Raw genomic sequence first — 15679 nt, forward strand, 5'->3', positions numbered from 1 at the left:
AACAAAGCAACAAGGATAAAACAATCTCCCTTTAGGCTTAAAGCAATAAAAATCCCTAAGCTACATGAGCTAAGAGTCTCCAAGTTGTTGATAAGTGTGCACCCATGAAAGGAATGTAGACTGCACCCTCCACTGAATTGCACCAACTCTCTTGCTTTGATGGACCCCAAACTTGCTTATGTATAAAAGTGAAAGCCCAGCTGCACTCGGGGCTCAGACTTTGGGAGTTATTCCTCTGGGCCATGATGCCACTAATGAAATGTTGCTTTCAGAGCTCAGTGTCCTGACTCTGATTTCCCTCTGCTGCCACTCTGGATCCTCAACCATCCCCTTCTTGCTCCATAATGTTGAGCAGAACCCAGAGTATTTTTAATTCTTTCTAGATATTGGTATGTTTGAGAATTGTCAAAAGTATTGAGATCCTCAGAATAATATGTATATAGTCATAATGAGACATTCCCCCAATCCTGCATATAATTTTTTGAGGTTTTTCTCCTTTTTAATCAATGACCACCTTATCCAGCTTGATAAATCTGGACAAAGAGGAGGTTGAGAGGGGACCTGGTCCAGTGTCGAAGAGTCTCTGAGTGAGTTTTTGTCAGCACATGAGCTCCCCATGTGGGCCTGTTCATGGGCTGGCCACAGCAACTTCCCGAGTAAGAGCCAGTCCCACCCTTGGGGCAGTATCCCTGGCCAAAAAGGAACCAAAGCCCCACAGGTCTGGCCCTTTCCCCAGGCCCTTAGGACACTCAGTAAATAGGTTAGATTCTGAGCCAGGCCTGGGAGGAGGGATGTACAAAAGTCAAGATCAGTTTCCCAGGTATCCTAAAGATTCCCAGGTGCTCTCCTGCCCTTCTCCAATAAGGAAGTAAATAAATAGACCTTAATTTTAGGAACAGGGGTATTGAGACAGGGGAACCTTCCCCTTGGAGTTAGTAATTAAATCTCATGTTAAGAACAAATAAGCCCTAGCCCCTACCAGCACCTATAAAGTCCTACAGGATGGGGCAAAGGGCTAGCCTGCCTAGAGGTACACAGTACCCAGCCCTGCAGGGTCCTAGAGGAGTCTCCTGTCTGTTCAGTGGCTCCAGGACTTCCTCCTCCTTTGGGGGTGGCTCCATGAAAATTGAGGTGACTGATGGTGGCTCCTTCAGTGAGTAAAGGGAGGCTGGTACGCACCCCCACTAAGAAGTGGTTCTTCTTCTGAAATAATTGCCATAGGCCTGGTGGTTGCTACATACATCCAGGTCCCAAATATGCAGGCACTTGGCAAGCTGAGTCGAGGTGATGTAGTCATATTTTACTCCATCTGGATAAAGGCCACATAGGTGTGGCCCTCTGCATCCAGCATCAAGGAGTCTTCACAAGGATTTTTGCTGTGGTCCAGAACTCCAGCCTCGTTGAGTAGCCTGTAAATTTCCACTTTCTAAGCTTCTTTCTTCAGACTGTCCATATTCCAAATCTAGATATCTAGAACCATGTTGAACATGTGTTTCTTGAAGTAGGCCTCGTGGAAGTAGCCATTCATGTTGAGGCCCATGATGCCAAAGTAGTAGGATCAGGAAATGAGAATGATGCATTCTTGGCCCTAGTACTATTTTGGCATCCTCAACCACATGTCCCAGGCCCAGAGCTTTTCCAGAGTGGGCCACTTGGGCTCAAGCTCCTCCTTATACCAACATTTCCTGAGCACCCAGCCCAGCCCAGGCATGGTTTCCACATGGTACAATAGTGCTGGGTCCTCAGCTGTATGCTCCTAACCCTGGTCATTCTAGCTCGGGCTGTCATCTTCCTCCAGCAGGTGGATGGATTGACTTAGGAAACTGAAAAAACACCCACAGCCATGTCCAAGTCCTCTTCCAGAACCACAGCACACTTGGCCTCTGGAAATAGGTTGAAAGTGGCAGTGAGCTTGGCCTTGGAGTGCTGAGACACACAGGCATTCTTGATGCTGATGGGGTGTGCTGGATGCCTCTCAGGCCAAACAACAACACCACATCCATCGGTTCCTCATACTAGCCACCATCAAAAACTGTTACTGTCTCTGGAGACATCCCCTGGGCTGAGAGCAGAAAGCGAAGCATCCTGTACAGATTACGTGGGCCGGTTTCCTATAATGACAGCTACAGGTATATTGAAGACTTATTGTCAGGGAACGGATCAGGGCTGACCTCAGTGGGTCCTTGCACACATTCCCATATCCTTCAACCTTGCTGCAGAAGCACCTGCGGCACCAGTTCAGCTCTGTGTCTTCTCAGTGTCACTCTGTCCCTTCAGCCAAGCTCAGTGGTACCTCTGTCTTCAGCAGGACTGGTTTTGCCCAGGAGGAAAGGGCAGGCAACTTAGAATGTTGCTCCCTAAGGACAGGACCTCCTTTTTGTCCCACAAAGGCCCAGGTATCCTCCCCCATCCCAGGGCAGGGCTGGCCTGGCTGCCCAGGCTCCTCAGCAGAGCCCTGTCTGTGTCTTTAAGGGGCAGGAGCCCTCATCCTTGATGGCACAGATGAGCACTCTGCCAGGTTTCACCATGTTGAAGAACAGCACCACGGCCTGATCCTCATGAGGTGAATACATGTCAAACACACGTTTTGCTGTCACATGACCCATGGCCTGGTTGAGGATGATGACATGGATGCCCAGCTGTACTCCTGGGCCTCAAGCTCCAGGGCTGTGGTACCATCACTGCCACATACACTTTGCTGTGGCTTGAGCACATCTCCACATTCAGGACCAGCTGGGGACTGCTGTGTCTCTGCACCCTGGGGGCTCAGATGGCCTGGGGCCTCATCATAGTCTTGCGCTGGCTCCAGGTCTTCACGAGCTTCGCTGATTGCTTGCCAGGATCAACTTGATGCTGTCAATGACAGGAACCAGCAGAAAAGAATGGCCTCTGTCCAACTGAATCTCTGCAGGGCTTACTGGTTTGTCAGTTTATACAGGTAAAATGCCAGCTCTGTTTCTTCCTAGCCCCAGTCAGCTTGATGAGGGGGCTGGGCTTCCAGTCATCCATGTCAGTTTAGGGAGTCACTGTCCTGGACAGTCCCCTCCTGCATATAATTTTAAGAGGGCTCACAGAATACCCTATCCAAATCTCAGATTCTGTGGGCCACAATTCTGGAGGCTTAAGGCTGAGAAGCCCTGTTTTCAGGCAGGTCTTCTGATGCTGATACCCTTTCCCCCCACTCATTCCCACCTTCTCCCACTGGCCAGGTTTCAGCACAGGATTGCTTGCCAGCTAAACTGGCATTATAGTAGCTGTTTCCTGGGTCTAGAGGAAACAGCCAAATTCCCTTATGCCAATCCTGTCTTAGTTTTGATTTTTTCCCACCTGAAGGTTTTCATAATCCCTGACTAAATCATAAACAACTGCATCCACCATCTGCTTCTTTAATCTCTTGAACCAAACCTCAATTTCTTTGGGGCCCTTCAACTCAAATGCAGCAAATTCCAGAATTATATACTTCATTCTTCCACTCATTTGAGCTCTAACATCTACTATTCCTCTATTAAGTGCCAGCCACCGTTTGGGTATTGAATAAAACAGATCTCATCTTTGTTCTCTTCCCAAACCATAATTCTAACTATTGCAGCTTTTAAAGCAATGATAATTATTATTGTAATAACTAAGTAAATTAGAGGCACTTTTCTAAATATTTAATATGCATCGTGTCATTACTTTTCAGAAAACTCAGTAAGGTAGGTATTGCTATTATCCTCATATTAAAAATGAGAAAATCAAAAAGTTCAAGGAATGTGTCCAAGTTAGAGGGGGGAAAAGACAGGATGTAACACCAGGCAGTTTGACTAAAATACCTTTAAATCCAACATCTCTGGCTATGTTTACAAAGCAAAATTAGACCCTTTAGCACCACCAGGTGAGCAGATGTCTCAAAAAAAAATTGGTCTAATAATGTGCATATATTTAAGTAGCCTGAGGGGTTGTCTGTGGTTGCCAAGAGGTTCAAAGTCAGCATGAATATAATCAGGAGCACTGACAACTTTGTTAACCAGGGACTGAATTGAGGATTCTGGCAAAAGAATATGATGACATGAATGGGAATGCGAAGCTGCGGGTTCCTGGATGAGGCCTGTGTGAACAGAAGAGATGCTTGTCCTCTTGAGGTGACAAGAGAAGAAAGTATAAAGAAGAAACTAAAAGAGCTGACTAGTCTAAAGAAAATATTCAAAATAGCTGTTTCCTATGCCCATGAATTCCAAAGACCTCAATTCATGCTCCTGAAACTCAAATGAAATTTAGAACTTGGAATAATAAAGATGGGTAATGCATGGAATTGCCCTTGCCATGTATTACAGGGTCTGAAGTTTATACAATTTGGGTAACCCTTCTCTAAAAAAAGGACCAATACTATATTTGACCCAAGGTGGAAGAAGGGCCCCTGAAGCATAAGCTACATGACATTAGCTTTCCTGCAAAACTGGCTTTGCCCAAGTGGATATCAGAGCAGAGAGGAAGTTGCTAAGAAACACATACTTTGCTGGCATCAGGGCTGCAGAGACAGTGATATGACTGAAAGCCCAATTTGGAGAATTCTGTGATCCAGAGAACAATTATTTGAAGGGATTTTGATAAGAAGATGCATGACATGGAGGTGGCTTGAAGGGAGACTTTTGGTAACCCACACCACTGAAAGAGACATTCAACATAAATTTGAATAAGATATCAATTTTTGTTTATCAACTTGTCAATTTTTGAAATATTGTTATTTTTGTTATACTGTTAAGCCAGCTTCCAATTAGCATGTACAGTACCTGTGTCCAGTTGAAAAAAAAAAAAGACACCTATATGGGAAGACCAGGTGGAAAGACAAAGTCCCCTCCCCTTGACATCTGGAGCCCTGGCCTTACTCCCCTGCAGCTGAGTGGTATGACATAGCAATCTGGTGGAGCTGTGCAGAAAAGCTGAAAGCATCCCTTTCCCCCTTTGTTATGTGGCACTTGCAGGGAGCAAGGCTGAACAAGGGAAATGCAGAGTGAATTTCAGCCCCAACTCATCCTCTCAGGTAGGATTAAACACTTTGTGCAGTGTTTAATCCGCTCAACCAAACAAGGCAGCCCTGTATCTAGAGGTGGAGTGATTTTAACTACATGCCCAAAGGGACTGAAAATATGCAGTTTTCTGACCCAGAAAGTCCACTTCTTGGAATCTACCCTAAGAAAATTATTTGTGAAAAGGGCAAAGAGTTATGTAGAACAAAACTTGTAGAACAGCATATGTATAATGAAAAACTGAAAACAACATGTGTGTCCAATAATAGGAAATTGCTTAACACTTAGTCTTATAATAAATTACTGACCATCCATTAGATGGATTTTAAATGGCAGGAAGAAAGGTTTATGATGTGATTGTAGAAAGGAAATTATACAGATTGTTGAAAAAAAAACATCAGAAAAGAAAACACCAAAATATTGAAAGCAATCATCTAGAGGTAATGGAATTACAGGTAATTCTAATTTTTATGTTTTTCCATATTAAAAAAAAACATTTATCTTTGTACATATCATGGTGTTACTATGATTACAAATACACATTCTTTAAATGGCATCCAGACTTGAAGGACAGAGACAAAGTGGGATCAGGGAGCGAACATAGCCTTGACCTCTTGGGCGGTTTATTCTCTCTATTCTCACCTTATTGATTTCCACTTCTGGAGATTTGCACGTCCCCAGTTGCTTGGGTTGCTGTGCTTCACTGCTCTCTGTCCCACAGTGATGGATGGCCATTGAAGGAACGTGATGTTTGCCTCTGTCACTACCTTTCAAAGTATCTCCGTGTACTTGAGCACTAAGACGAAACAGCTTTGGGTCACTAAAGACACTTAGCCAGAAACTGCCATCAAAGGTGAAGATAATGTGAGCCAGGCTGGAGGAGCTAATTGACTTTGCTGCTTACTTCCAGATTTATGGGACACCACTGCTGAGTAATTAAATTTACTGAGCTATTTCCACAAGATATTAACTTTAAGTAATCCTCACTAAACATAAATTAAGAGCTGAGTTTGGGTTTTGTTTTGCTGTTTTTCATTTTGGAATCACTAATTAAAGATTATTCAATTATGATAATGTGTTTCTTTTAGGAATGGTTTTTGTAGCTGAAGCCTGATGAACACTATGCAGCCTGGATGATAATAACGATTTGGAAAGGAAAAAAAAAATCTCCTGTGAAGTTTCAAATGAAGGAGATGTGCTTTCTTACTTTTTCTATGGCTAGTTGTTCTTCAAACATCATTCCAGAACTATCTTTAATCCAAGGCAGATTTCCTCCCTTGGTTGGAGATGGACATAGATTCAGGCAGTATATGTTTAGTGACTTGGAACTTAGGCACAACCAGGACCCTGAACTGCTTTAGTACATTGCGGGGAGAATCAGAAAAGGCTTCAAGTTTTAGCTTGTAGTCAAATGGTGGCATAAAATGATCAGAGAGAGACACTCAGGATGCAAGGCCCCAAATTTTCAGGGGATGAAGTGAGGGACCCCACTGAGTCAGAGTGGTGGGACTACACAACCTGGCCTTCCCTCTTCTCTCTAAAACCACTCTAGCCTCAGGCTTTTCCCCACAAAGTTTACTGAGTGCTAGATGCTGATGCACATAACATCCCTGGTGAGCATGTAATCAGCACTCCTTCTGGCAAGTACTTAGCAGCTACTGGAGCAGAAGGCAAATCCAGATACAAAGCGACACAGGCAAATTACGGCTCCTGGCTCTGCAGGAGCCTTACTCCCTCTGTGGGATCAGGGAGGCTGTATTAGAAATAGCAGAGAAAATGCAGGCTTCTGAATAAGGCCCACTTGGGTTGTGAGTCTTCCTAACTTGGGCAACTTTGCTGAGCCTCAGTTTCTTCATCTGTAAAACCAGGATGTATCCTATAACTCTTGGAGGATACTGTGATGTCAGCAAGATGTACCATATGGAAATGCCTAGCAGAGTTACAGACACATGGGATGTGCTCCTTCCATAGCTGTAGCTTCTCCTCTCATTCCATCCTTGATAGCAATTATTCTCAACTATGGCTTTACTTTAGAATCAACTAGGAAAAGTATAGATGCTTGAGTTATCTATTTCTGTATAACAAATCACCCCAGAGCTTAGTGGCTTTAGAAACTACATTGACTGTTTCATGGTTTCTGTGGACTGGGAATCTGGTAGTAGTCTAGCCATGTAGTTCTGACTCAGAGATTCTCACGATGCTGCCACCAATGTCGGCTGGGGCTGCAGGCACCAAAGGCTTACCTGGGCTGGAAGGACAACTCCCAAACTCACTCACATGATTGATGGCCAGAATTCCTTGACGTGTGGGCCTCTCTTCCAGGCTGCTCATGACATGGACATTTGGTTTTCCCCAAAGCAGTGCTATTCTGCCTCTTATGACCTGGTCTCCAAGTCACATGTCTTCACCTCTGCCTTGTTCTATATATTAGAAACAAGTCACTAAGTTCCACCCACACTCAATGAAAAAAAAAATTCTTAAACATGTGTGAATACCAAGGGCAAGGAGTATCAGAGACTACATTGGAGGCTGTTCTCCCAAGACCCCAATTCAATTTAACTGGTTTGAGACCCAAGCATTTTTTTAAAAATAATTTTTATTTTATTTATTTATACTAATAGAGCATAAGTTTTCATTTCTCTGGTTGTACATGATGTAGTGTTATACCATTCATGCATTCATACCCCTACATGGGGAAATAATGTCCACATCATTCTACCATCTCACCCCCTACACTATCCCTCCTCTCTCCTCCCCCCTTCCCCTCTGCTCAACTCAAAGTTCTTTCCTTCTTCCCTTGCCCCCTGCTCATTATGGATCAGCACCCACTTATCAGAGAAAATATTTGGGCTTTTGTTTTTTTTTAGGATTGACTTACTTTGACAAGCATTTTTTTCCCCATTAACTTCCCTAGGTAACCCCCAAACCATACTTTACAATTTCTCCTGATACCTTCTCTTCAGCCCAACTTTGCCAATTTAATCCCTTCCCCTGGCATGTCCTTAATTGTCTTATCATCTCCTATCACTGAATTCTCTCCAGTCCAGGCAGTCAGGCAGAAGAAGAGGGCAGAGGGTCCCAGGGAGGTAATGCCCTTCAAAATGCAGAAATCTCAGCAGTGGTGGGGTTGCAGGTTGGATAAGCAAACAGCATCTGAAATTAAGTTCCACTAGAAGTCTCTCCAGGGAGCTACTAGAGCAAGTTCATAGGCAAGGGCCAGGCAAAATCAGAAAACCTGAAGGGGCCAGGTGTGAGCTGCCAGCACGACAGAGAACAGGCACATGTTACCAACAGCAAGGACAGTCCCCAAGCTGGAGCTGTCTGCTGGCTCAACTCCAACAGCCTTACTATTACTCTCTTACCCCCATGAGAGCCAAAAAGCAGCCTGAAGTGTGAAGGCAGAGGAGAACAGACAGTCCCAGCTTCCTGGCAGAGGCGGTTCTCCTAACCCAAGCTGCCCTCAACCCCTTTTCCAGTAAGCAGGCTTTCCTGGCTCATTATAATGTTGGCATTGCCATCCATGAGATAAAAGTTGCCTACAACAAAAATAAACATAAAATGGTTATGATATACACATCACTGGGGAACGAGGTGTCCATCATCACAGATGGCTTATTCATCTCTGTGTAATGAAATCAAAATTATAATTGTATGCATCGCCAGCCTGTTCTCTCTCCCTAATCACTAAAGAGGGATCTGACTTTTTCTGTCTGATCAGTTTCTGGCTGCTCTTGCCCTCAGGTCTTTTGGACTTTTTAGCATGACCTAGAGAAGGGGAGAGGACAGGAGGACAAGAGGGATCAGAACAAGGGCTGTGAGCTGGGTGGAGTTCTAAGAGCGGTGGGGGGTTATTTACAACATATGAGAAAAAATGGATAGAAGAGAAAAGGGCTGAAAAGGAGAACTGTTTCTGAGTCTCTTTGAAGATGCCCAACAATAGTAATTAGAAGGGAAACCCGGTTATTTGGAAATTTCTTTTTAGTTGATGGACTCTTTTTAAAAAGTCACCATTCTGTTTTGAAATTGGATCATGGGGTTTCCCACTTTAATGAGGTTTATAGTATCCACAGTGCCTAGAATAGCAGAACATAGTAATTGTTGTAAAACAATTGTTAAACAAATATTACATGCCCATAAAGTTCCAGAGATGCCTGTTGTAAAAACTGAAATATAATGCCAATGAGAATTGCAAGGATAGCATAGCATCACGGTGTAAGATAAAGTGTTCTCTGATTAACCTTGCCTAGAGCGAGAGTTTGGTATTTGCTCTCTTTCTGAATTCCTTATTTCCATGAAGTCTGCCCTGACCTTCCACCCCAGTCACCAAAGCCGGACCTCTAGCATCAGCCTCAACTCCTCCTTCCTCAGAGTACCTCTGGGTCCCCTGCCCCAGCAGAGATCTAACAAATTGCCAGGTCCTGTTGACTTTATGACTATTGGTATCTAGGCTCTTCCTTTGTCTCCACATGCCACCATCTTAGCATAAGCCTTTATCATCTCTCCTAGACTCACTCTTACTAACTAGTTTTCCTGCTTCTAGTTTTATTAATCACTCATCACCCATCACCTACAGGACAGACAGATACAAGGCTAAATTCCAGTACTAATAGTGACCCCAAGTAAATAAAAGGGGTCACTATAAAATTATAGATATTGAGGTTGTAACCTGTTACTCCCACTTTTTAAGGCTGGTAAAAGTGTCCTGCTAGATGGTTAAAACAAAAACTTGGGAAAACAAACTCAAAGAAGTAAAAGGACCAAGGGAAAAGCAGCAAACATTTTGGCCCTTGTTTTCTTAGGTCAGCTAGGACCCAGAAAATGATGGGCCCTGCAACTCTGGTAAGTCACCCAATCTGCCTATCAGGGAGATTGAAAGGACCCTAGAGAACAGGAAGCCAACCAGTGCACATTCTGCAGATAGGAGAGTCATTGGAGAGGGAAATGTCTCTAATGCTTCCAAGATAAGCCATGTATGGTTAACAAGACCCTGACCCATTCTGGCAGATGGCACCACTGGTAGAGGAAAGTTAAAGGAGCCAAGGGGCTTCACACATGTTCCCAAGAGTGATCTCTGAGGAATCTTACTGACTCTTTGCTGAGAGCCATAGCCAAGTAGGAATGACGCATGGCATTTTTGGTTGAAAGGTGACACCAGCAAGCCATTGAGATGATAATGATTATGTTAAGATGTGCATTCAATTGGAGATTAGACCCCTGCTGTCCGCCTCCGCCTGCTACTTTGGAGCTCTCAAGTGACTCCCGGAGAGAGTTCCCATTGGTTGGGGAAGTGCGGTAGGAGGGAATTCCGTAGGAGGGATTTCCTGTTGGTGTAGTGTGTCCCAGGAGTGCGTGCATGCGTGCGTGCGTGGCATTCGCGGGAGTTTTTGGAAATAAAGTTTGTTCCTGCTTGAGTGGCTCATGATTTTGTGCCCAGCCAGACTGCGGCAACTCTTAATAGTAGATAGGAACAAGGCCAGTTTTGACCAGCTTGGTTTTAAACACCTGGCAGGAGAGTGTAGCCTAAGCACAGTCCTACATGGACATTTAAAAGAAAAAAAAAAAAAACATTTTTTTTAATGTAACTTAAGATGTACCCTTGGGCTGGGGATGTGGCTCAAGCGGTAGCGCGCTCCCCTGGCATGCGTGCGGCCCGGGTTCGATCCTCAGCACCACATACAAACAAAGATATTGTGTCCACCGAAAACTAAAAAATAAATATTAAAAAAAAAAAAAAAAAGATGTACCCTTGTGTCAGCCATACCCAAAGTAAGTAAAGCTGGAGGCTATAAAGGAAGTGTTCTTGTGTGGGAGTACCCAATAACAATAATAACTCCAGAGTAGCAAATTTGTCCTGAGTTAATTTGAACCTTATCTCATAGACCTAAAAATCTTCCTAACCTCCTACATTGGTAAACTTGATCTATTTTTCACTGATATGATTTTGAGTTACTGTCTTCATGGTTTTCAGAGACTGACTGAAACACTAATTCCTTTTGTGCTTACAAAAATGTAATGCTTTGTTGTCTTATTTATTGTTGTCTTAGCATGATCCCTGCCCGATGTGTGCCTTGTCCAGTCACTTGCCATCTGCCACTGTGGACCTCTATACTGCTCTAGTGCTGAATACACTCAACTGCCCACACCCTACCTGATAGAGAATAAGGACTTTGGGTTACCTCTTCCAACTTTACCCTCTTTCAGCAAGAAGCTTGAAACGGCACTTGCAGAGTCCATGTGAAGTTCAAGGACTGGGCCACACACCAGAACGAACATCATGCAAGAGATTTATTGTCGGTAACAGGAAGCATACCAACAAGGCTGTCCATCTAAGGAGAGCAGCAGCCTGACTGCACTCATAGAGCAGCTTCATAGCCTGCAAAAGGAATCTTATAAACTGCTTAGGAGTTTAAGCTGGGGTGGGGTTGATCCTTTTAGCAGGCACATGTTCTTATGAAAAGTTAAACAGCATAGCCTCAGAATTGAAACTTTGGAACATCTAGATAAAATGGCTCCCGACCTAAAATGGCGAATCTGATGCCAATAATGTTGTTGTCCATTTTTTCATAGAAATGGAATGTAGAAGTTGACAGAGGAGAATGTAAAGGTGGTCCACGTTATGCTTTGAATGTAACCCTTGCTTATTTTCTCTCTCCCTAATCTCTCTCCCCTCCCTAATCTCCTGAGAAATAGGATTACCTTTTTTCCCCCCTCCTAAGCAGATTTATCTGTCCTTGAGTACACACCCACCACAGAAGTGAAGTAATTCAGACTTTTGGAATGGTACCAGAAGATCTTAGAAATGACTATCTCCCAAATTAACAAGTGAATTACAACTCCAACAGAGAACATGTGAAATATAGCCCTTGAATCACTTCTATAAAAGCCCCCTGCTCCTGCTGATGAGCAGAATCACAGCCTCTGGGTATTTCACAGCCTCTGGGTGTTTCTCCTCTGATAGCAAAGCAATAGAACTTATTTTTCCTTTTTCTCAAAAAAAAAAAAAATTACCCATCACTCACAGTTTCCAGATCTAAGCCTTTATTTGAAATTCTTCACTGGATCCCCATTGCTTAGAGGATAAAGTTGAAAAGCCAGTTCTTTCTGCTCTCTAACCACTAACTCATATGAGGTGCCCACCTGAATTGCCAGGAGAGCTCTCCATAGGGTTATACCTCTGCCTTTACTCAGGCTCTTCCCTCCCTCTGGATGGCCATTCCATGACCACCTCCTGCACCCAAGTCACATGTGGAGGGCACCTGCTCTGTCTTCGAAAGGTCAATTCAAAGCCCACTTGTCCTAGATACAATTACCCCTCTTGATTTTCTCCAAAGAGAATTCTATCCCAGTATTTATAACCTGGTTGCATCTATTACTTTCAATGTCTGTCTCATGCAAGAAGATTAAAAGCTCCTTAAGGGAAGGACCTTGTCCTGATAATAAAATCATAGTTTCTGTATTACAAATGTTGTTCATGACAATTTGTTGAACACCTAATATGCAACAGAGCCAGTGCACTTTCCAGTACACCATGCTGACTTATTCCTTTGTGCCATTTTCAGTCCACAAATGTTATAAGTCCTTGTTTAGCATCTTAAGTGACAGTTGCCATTTTAAGAAAAATTTTGCTTTCCTGCATTTCTGAGAAAGGCTCACCACTCCCTCATACAAACCCCACCCTTCCCCATCCAGCATTAGGACCCACCCAGCTCTAATCTCTGAGCCTTCCCCATAAAAGTCCCAAACCCCAAGCCTGTTTTGTCTCTCTCCATCTATGGAGAGATGTACCTTTATTTGTCAGCTCTGACAAATAAACTCTTGTGTGTATCTCTGCCTGGTCTTTGTCTTTCATTTCTCACTCGCCCATCTCCTGTTTCCTCACTTTCCTCTCAAATGTGTGTCTATTTGCTAATAAAAGTAGAGGGAATTGGAGTTTGATCTTGCTTGCCGCAGTCTTGGCTGGGCACAGAATCACGAGCCACCACACAGCTTTGTAGATTCAAACAGCAATTCTTTATTCCCGAACTCACACCGGCCTCCACACACGTTCTCGGGCAATCCCAGTTCTCCTGCCACCCAAATCACCTACTCCACGAGGCTTATTTCCCAAAATGCTCTCTGAATCTCACGAGAGTTCAACAGGAGCTTAGGCAGCAGGAACGCCCTAATTCCAGCAGCAATAATCCTCAACATCGAACTTCCCTAAAATCCAAGGTCTTAAACTGGGAACGCCTTAAACTTGTCTTAAACCGGGAACGCCCTAAACCCAAGGATTGGGATACTTCCTCAAACTGCAGGATACACCCTAATCCTGGATCCACCCTCGTCCTTGGGCAGGGTCACCTAACATGCAATGTCAACAGCGAAATTAACATGGGGTACGCTGGCAAGGAAATTTCCTACTTGGTAATGGCCCTCAGCACTTGCTCTTCCTCTTTTCTGGCAAACCTAAGGCCTCTGAGCTGGTATTTTAGTTTTGACCCAAAAAGTGGGTTTTAGGAATAAATGACGCAAATCTTAATGATTGTTGAATCTGATGTAATGGGTCTGTGAAGTTTCATTTTACTATTTCCTCTCTACTGTATTTGAAATTTATATAAATAAATGAAAATGTTTTTATGCAGCATTACTTTATCATTCCTGCTTACTGTGGACTTGCCAGTGACTACACGGTGGTTCCCTAGCTCCTCTTCCAAGCCCTGTCTTTTCCTAATAAGCAACTAGACCACCCTTGGTGAGGTGGCTCTGTGAGCACCGGATCAACTGCGACACATTGTGCAGTTTACCTGGTGAAATTGATCTTCAGTGTGTGCATTTGCTCTTGGCTTGGTCTGCTTTGCCTGGGTGATGTATGCAGCAGTGATTCAGGCCTAGCAGTCACCTGGAGAGGCAATCCTTCTTCAGAGGACAGCCCAGGGCATGTGAGATGTGGCTGGTGACAAGCATGATGACAGGAAGATTTATCTGCAAGACGGGGACACGGTTAGTGATGTTTTTCAACTCTAAGATAGAACCCAGACTCAATGGCAAAGCTCAAAATCTGTTCCTGGAGCAAGTGGGATTTTTTTTTTCTCTCCCTGTAACCTTCAGACAGATCTCTGGGTCCAGAAGAGTTGCAGCTTGAAGCCCAGCAAGGCATTTGCCACTCCTTGGGCAATAATGATGTGAAATGTGCAATTAAATGTAATAAAATATCAAACTCTGCAAAAAGTTCTTGAGGGAGAAAAGTTGGGCTTACACTATTTTATTATGTTTCAGATGGGAAGTTGAGGCCAGAATGAAAAGAAAAGTAAGTTTTAGAGTCAGATGTAGGTTTTGATGCCAAATAAGCCATGGATAATTTGTAACTTTGGACAATATTTCATCAGCTTGAGTTCCTACTGTCTCAGGTAAAAGAGTGAAAACCTTATAGAATTAATATATATATACAAGGATTGAATTAATAGACATAAAGTGCCTGGAACTTGGTAAGTTCTCAATAAATGATAGATGTGTGTGTTTTTCCAAATTTTTAAGAGTGCACCATGTCTGGAAAGCACCCAAAACTTTATAGATAAGGGAGAAAAAATACTGAAAAGGTCAGGGAAATCATAAATTATATGAAAATAGGTGAAGAAATGATCAGAGAAATTAATGGGCCATCAACAGGACTACAGGAAAAAAATAGCTGAGTTTTTTTCTTGTGTAGATTTCAGTTTCTCAGGAATTGCTCCTGGTTTTACAAGATTCTAGATCAATCAAGCCAAGTCAGTCTTCTAAATACTCAAAAATCTCATTTAATTAGTTCAAATGCTCTTAGCAATGACATGTGCAACCCCCATGGCACTGGGGCAGGGTTTGCCCTCAACACCTGCTGCCCATAAAAAAAAGCTGAGCAGACAATGGCTTCAGGGCTACTCAAACAAACCATTTTCCTAAATTATGCCTCTTCTACTTCTGCCATCTCTGTAAAATCATTACAGTTCATTAATTTTGTGGGATTTCAGGACCCTGGGACTGTAATTCTCTGTTAGTGCTATCCCATATGCTGTGGCAGAAAGACAAGTGTAAACCGTTCTCAGCCACACACCAGCGCCAGCCCAGAGACTTTGGGCCCAAACCAAGAGCTGCAGCTTCAACTTGGATGTTTAACATCTGCCTGATTTATGGCCTCCTTGCTTCATGAAGAGAGCTGGTAAAAGCTGTAGGGGAGCATTTTGATGTAGCTTGTGTTCATTTTCAGCAATAAATTGTGACGGTATTGCAAGAGTACATGTATCAGACAGTCAGAATCTATTATAGTGCAAGGCCAATAGCATCCTGGGAAAATCACTACAGACACAGGATACAAAAGGCTACCTTCAAGTATCATTTAGGGCATATTTTTAAATAGATAGAAAATTAGGGCTATAAGCATTAAGATTCCCACAGCCATACTAATTGGGCCACATGATTATCTAACCATCGGGTTGTAAATGGCATTGAGCAGGCTGACGGGTGTCACAATTAGACCCCAAAGTCAATCAGCCATCTGCAGTGTGCAATTGTCAACCCTGATGGTCTGAATATACTTCATGTTTGTACAATGACATTTTATATGGCTTATACATTATTTCCTCACTTGTTCAATAAGCTGACATGACTTATACCACTCTCCTATTCTGTTTTCCCTAGTTCTTCTTTAGTTCACTAAAAGA

The 15679-nt window shown here is 43.3% G+C and overlaps 1 long non-coding RNA gene and 1 pseudogene across 2 annotated transcripts in view; both read right to left on the minus strand.

Moving 5' to 3' along the window:
- LOC308646794 overlaps positions 1–15679 on the minus strand; it is a 588350-nt gene that overhangs the window by 532387 nt on the left and 40284 nt on the right. The gene's annotated exons all lie outside the window — the stretch shown is intronic.
- LOC308648515 (protein O-linked-mannose beta-1,2-N-acetylglucosaminyltransferase 1-like) lies at positions 516–3009 on the minus strand (annotated as a pseudogene). Its single transcript has 2 exons — positions 1042–3009; positions 516–779 (listed from the first exon to the last, which is right to left on the minus strand). The product of its transcript is annotated as a protein O-linked-mannose beta-1,2-N-acetylglucosaminyltransferase 1-like (transcript).

Source organism: Spermophilus citellus (assembly GCF_964194105.1).
Source record: "Spermophilus citellus genome assembly, chromosome: 4".
Lineage (NCBI taxonomy): Eukaryota > Metazoa > Chordata > Mammalia > Rodentia > Sciuridae > Spermophilus > Spermophilus citellus.